Here is a 5,890-nt window from a genome sequence, read left to right as displayed (position 1 = left end):
ATTCAGGGGGAGAGGCACTGAGTGTGCCCAAGCTGAGTAACAGCCACCAACTCCTCCCATCATCCAGCTGGAGCAGATGGAGCATCCGGGGAGCCCTGGCTGCACAGAGGGGCAGGAAAGGGAAGCACGAGGGAATGCTGCTTCCCCCCAGCTAAAGATAGAAGGCAGAGTTCTCCTCTGCTTTTGGCTCAGGAACAGGAGGGGCATTTCCCCAGCTACTTCCCCTTATGTTGGCCCTACCAGCATGGAAGGCAACAGGCTACAAAACCACAGAGGAAACAAATCTGCAATGAGAACAGCCACGCTGCTAAAAATGCCAGAGGGAAGCAGTTTTGGCCAGGAGGCAGCGCCTGAGGTGACAGGGGCCAGAGCTGATTTATTAAAAACCATGCCCAGGCCTTATGGGGCTGTTTCATGGAGACTTCAGCAGCCATTAATGAATCCTTTTAAAAGGCTCCATGTCTCCATCACTGCCTTGGAGAGATCAGCATCCAGGGGACTGTTAACCCCAGCTAATCTCTAGTGCTCAGAAAAGCCCCCTCACTGAGGTCATTGTTGCTGTTACAAGATTATAGTAAAATAAATACACTTGATTGGTTTAAATGTGTCACGTTCTCAGCTAGTGTTGATAAAAATTTCACTGTACTATGCTCAAGCCAATTGCAATTCCCAAGTCATTATCTTGCCTTTCCAAAAACTCCTGTTGGATACTGGAGCAGAAATTAGTCTGGGTGATAGTATCAAACACATCACCCTTTAACAGCATTATTGCTTAATTTGTGGTGGATGGGCTAGATCTCAAGAGCTGTTCCATGCAGGAGCAGCATTTCTAGAGCCAAGCTCTCCATGGACCTGACAGAGCTTCTCCTGATTTGCTCCAGGATGAGAGGAAGCTCAGATCCTGGCACACACAGTCCCTGATCCCTTCCTGTAGAGCAGCTCATGCTCCACAGCTCTGCAAGCTGAGCTGCTCACCACAGAGTGTTCTCTGAAGCCCATCGCAGCTGCAGGTAATAACCAGCTTCTGTGCCCAGGCTAAGGGATGCTTTTGCTTTCATTTGTCCTGTCAGCACCATCACAGTCCTGTACTTGTGGGAATCCTTCCACCAAGCTGTGCCTGCAGCAGCCGCTCAGAGCAGCTCCACTGCAGGGAACCCACAGAGCAGTGGGTGCTCAAGGGAGGCAGAAAGGAGGGGCAGCCCATCTTGTCCCTGTCCCACTGCACCCAGGCACGAGGGAGAGCTTCCTACCTACCACTGCCACTACGTCTGAGACAGGGTCCAAAAATGTTTGGCTGCTGACTTTGAAAGAAGGGTCTTTACCCTGGTAACTGCTGTGATAAGGTGTATGCACCTGCCAAAATAAACAGCAGCTAGTTTTTATCCTAAAATGAGTCTGAAAAGAAAGCAGAGGCAAAAGCAAGGTGAGGGGATGAGGGTTGGGGCAGTAAAAAGAATGCAAGGCCTTTTCACTCTGCAAAAAATTGCTGATATTTAGGCAATTCCACTTATCATTTTGTGGTGTCTTCTGATTCTGATCAGCTGCCTGGGGATCCCACCTTGCATTTTTAATTAGATATAACCACTGCAATAATGAGTGGTGTGCTGGGGTTAGTGTGGGGCTCAGCTGGACACCTTTCTTTGTCCTATTTTAGTGCCCAGCCTTGGTGACCTTTGCTGTCTGAGGCTGTTGACCTGCCTGCTGCATGCTTTGCTTGTGAGCATGAACCCCGAAAGTGCAGACAAGAGCAAAGGGGTTGGATAATCAATCTGATTTCTACTCAGAGTAGCAGAGCTGACTAGTCAGCGTTCAGGTAAATCAAAGCCCTTCACACTGCTGGCCATGCCCTCTGCCAACCCCCGTGCTGGTGATAGGCTCAGGCACTACTTCAATTCTCTGAGTAGCTTAAAAAGGGGTTTTCTGCAAAGGGTTAATCCTGCCTGTCTGACTTACACAGCCCAGGTGCAGTGTTTGAAAGCACTTTTTGGTTATGATACAAAATGATTCCTCTCCAAACCAAAAAAAATGCCCTGGTAGGAGTCTGTTTTTGAGATCCATCCTCATGTGGATTTAAGGGTAGAAGGAGTGACACAACTTATCTGATAGGCCAGTCTGGAGCTGCTCAGGTGGTTTCTTAAGAGAAAGATTGGCCAGAGGTCAACATGGGGAGTGGATGGCCTGGCCCCTTGTCTTTCCAGGGCAGGATTTGATGCCACTCCGGACTCAGAGCAGGAGCAGAAGCTCTCCTGTCGCATCATCACTTTGGCACTTCTGAATTGCTTTTGAATATATTGGCAATTTGAACAGTGCCAGCTGCAGTGGTTTTATTAGATATTTCCTGGAATTTGAAATGAATGTGAAGTCTTAAGTTCCTAAAAGTCAGGAGAATCTAGATTTTCTCTGCCACTTTCATCAAATCAGATAAAAAATTGGATCCAAATATATCATGACCCTCCTATCTTGAATAAACTCAAATGAACTAAAAATTATTGCATAAAAATCTTGGGTCCATCAATTTATTTATAATCTTGGCAAAGCCTAATTTTGGATAGTTCAATCTGAGTTTTCAGTTTACATGGACCTCTGATACCTATAGGTTTGATTCCATGACTTCAGGAAAGCACAACAGATAAAAAGTGGGGGAAAAATAGTCTCTCACGCTCTGATGAGCTAAGCAGAAGCAGAACTGACTGTCTGCTGCGGTCTCATTGACATCTGTGAGCATTCAGGTGGACTCGGGGATTGATCTCTACTCACTTCAGTGCTGGCTGAGCCCAAGACAGACACTCTTATAACTGGCTGGTGCTGCCTCTCATCACCTGTCGCCACGAAAAACACAATGTGCATTCCAGATCAATGTAATATATAAAGCTGCAGCTTGATTATGCAAATGCATTCGATTTTATGCAAATACACAACTGACCTTTCTTTGGTTGAAGTAGGTTGGCAGGTACAGGCGTTCGGGCTCGAGCGCAGAAAAAATGAAAAGGTGTCTGCGTTATGCAATGGAGTTTTCTTCAGAGAACAAAAATCTCTGGTTACCTACAGCAAAGACCACGTGATGGAATATTTTGTGAACATTTCTTGAAGCAGAATCTCCAAATCCTTGCAGAGAAAAGCTGCTTGGACTTTTCAATAGAAGTTTATTTTCAGCCGAAATAAGACATCGCAGCCAATGTAAAATGTATTTGAAAAGAATCAGGTTTTAGACAGAAAAAGGCACCAGGAGAAAGACAAATCTGAAAAATGCTCAGTGATTTTTTTTTGGTTTGAATTTCAGGAAAAGGCTTTTTTCAGTGCACTGGTTATTTATTGAAAGTCATCTTCAAAAACACATTTACTTCCAGTGTCACTTGTAGTTTTCTTTAAAACACTTGCAATCCTCTCTCTCCTCCTCTAAATTTTCTGTGAAAAAAAACAACAGTATATATTTTGATTGGGAGGAAACACGATTGAACTCAACATCTGTTGGGAGTTCATATGAATGTTCAGAAACATTATTTTAGAAGAATCTGATGAATTTTGCCTTCTCAGCAGCAATGATTTTTTCTGAGCTGATATATCCCTCTCCTATGTTGATAGTAACTGATCCTGAATTTTGCTACACATTTTCAAAGTATTACTTGTGTAATAACAGCACAGCTTCTCTGTTAGCCATCACAATATTCAGGCAGCTAAAACCCCTACACAGCTTTGAAAATATACCCTTGCTAAGCACAACATCAGGAAACAAAAAAAAAACCAACATGAAAAAAGAGGAAGGGAAAAAGGCAGCCTTGTGCCTGGGGCTCTGGAGTATAATCTAGGGAGGGCTGAACCCTGGGAAGGACAAATATACATCACGGGGCAGAAGAAAACCAACGTGGAAATAGGAGGCAAAACAGCATTTCAATTGTCTATTCTGTGTAAATAAAAGGCTGACTGGATTCAAACAGGGTTGTTTTTTTGTTTTTTTTTTTTTTAATATCTTATATTTGGAGAAGAACTGAGCCAGGCTTAACTCTCGATTGGAGGTGGCCTAGGAATGGAGAGGTGCCATCAGAGCTGGACAGGGTGGGATCAGCCCTTCATCAAGGTCAATCTGATATGTGGCAGAGCTAGTCCCTCCTCCATCAAAGGGTGCTGGAGCTGGCTGATCCTCAGCCTACAGTCCCCAGCACTTGGTCAGTAATACAGAGGTTGTCTGGAAGCTGGACTCAACTTTGAATCACAGCTTGGCAACCCACAGATAAAATATCAGGTATAGCAATGACCTGGAATGACAATAGCACCACAGAAATATCTTCAGTCCTAGAAATCAGAGGCAAAACCAGATTTGGTCATGTTGGCCATAGCTAAACTGGTTGTTCAGAGGGGAACTGGGCTCACTTTAGGTCTAAGCTGGACATCAAAGAAAAGAAAATCTTCAAGTCTAAGATGTGACACGAGCTGGAAACCAGGCCCAGTGAGATGTTTGGGCATTTAACTCTTATTTGGTAGCCTAAGAGATGATTTTAGAGCCTGAATACTTCCCTAGATCAGAGTCTTGGTAACCATAAAGAGAGACCCCTAATAAAAATAGAGCTGACTTGGTTGTGTGTCTCTCCTTGTGTGTGACCAGGTTTCAGCTGCTTCCTTTGTTCCTGCACTCCGAGTGTGCCACGAGGTGCTCTGGGGTTGCCCCACTGGCTCCAGGCTGTGACGGGTCCTGTGCTGATGGCCAGGAGCAGCCGTGGGCAGGAGCTGACCTTCCCGCTCTGTGTTCAAACCCAGGGCAGTGTGTTTTGCAGAGCTTCAAAGTGCCACTTAACGGGACTTTCATTTTCCTTCCAGCTGAAGGGAAAGTGTTGTTAAACTCCCAGGCTGGCAAGCCGGAGTTTACACAGATGGAACAGTTAGTGCAGACCACAGAACAAATACCAGCAACCAACCAGTTTCACACTTCTAAAGAAAGAAAGAAAGGAATGGCAGAGACAGGCCAAAGCAAACAGACCTTGGAAAACTCGAGCCCACTGGTTGGAATTTTCAGCTGTTACTTTTCTTTTCACATTCAGGCTCTTTTGGAGATCTCTCGATTCAGCAAAGCAGTGAGCGCTTTTGCATTCATATGAAATGATTTAAAGCTCCGTGAGGAGTGCTGTGCTCAGTCCCAAAGACCACAAAACATACATTGTTTGAAATTTTATAAATGCGGTTTTCACTGAGAGCCACATTTTAAATAAAAAACTACATTTTCTTTCCAGCAAATAATGTGTCGTTGAATATCCCACATCTTGCCTAGCTGTGGCAGCGGGGTGTGTCCCTCTCTGCTTTTTTTTTTACATTTTTAAACCTGAGGACAAGTCCTTTGCCCCCAGAAGAGCCCTGAGTCCCCTTCCTTAACCCGGGCTGTCATCTGTCCCACTCCCCTCTGGTGATGCTGCCCAGCTGAGGGGGGCTGGGTGCCCCAGGGGCTCATCCACACTGCCCTGCAATCAGTCAGAAAGGTCATTGCTGAGTATTGCTGGCCAAAACCTCTGCAACGCCCTGCACTGCTGCTGCTGGGCCTCAGAGCAAGGGACCAGGGCAGGAATTAATCCAGGTCTCTTCCATGGCAATGGAAGCATAACCTCTGGGCCAACCCCAGAGGATTTTATTTTATTAAGACACTGGGGTCATGCCTCCCTTCATTCAGCCAGCCTTTCATTCCCATCCTCCAGTAACAAAGGAATTGCTAAAGAATTAAAAAAGCTGTCTCCTGTGAATACACAGGCAGAGCCACTAGTGAAGCTCCACTTGACACCTGAGACCTGCTGGTCTAAAATTGTTAGGAGTGGGAAAATCAGTTAGATAAAATTATCTTCTTCAGTTCCCTGAGACCAGCATTCAAATGCAAACCTCACTCTGAAATGGAAACACTTCCTGCTGTATA

Source organism: Corvus brachyrhynchos, unplaced genomic scaffold (assembly GCF_000691975.1).
Source record: "Corvus brachyrhynchos isolate BGI_N302 unplaced genomic scaffold, ASM69197v1 scaffold10, whole genome shotgun sequence".
Taxonomy (NCBI): Eukaryota; Metazoa; Chordata; class Aves; order Passeriformes; family Corvidae; genus Corvus; species Corvus brachyrhynchos.
The sequence above is the reverse complement of the archived record's forward strand: the minus strand, read 5'-3'. Positions refer to the sequence as shown.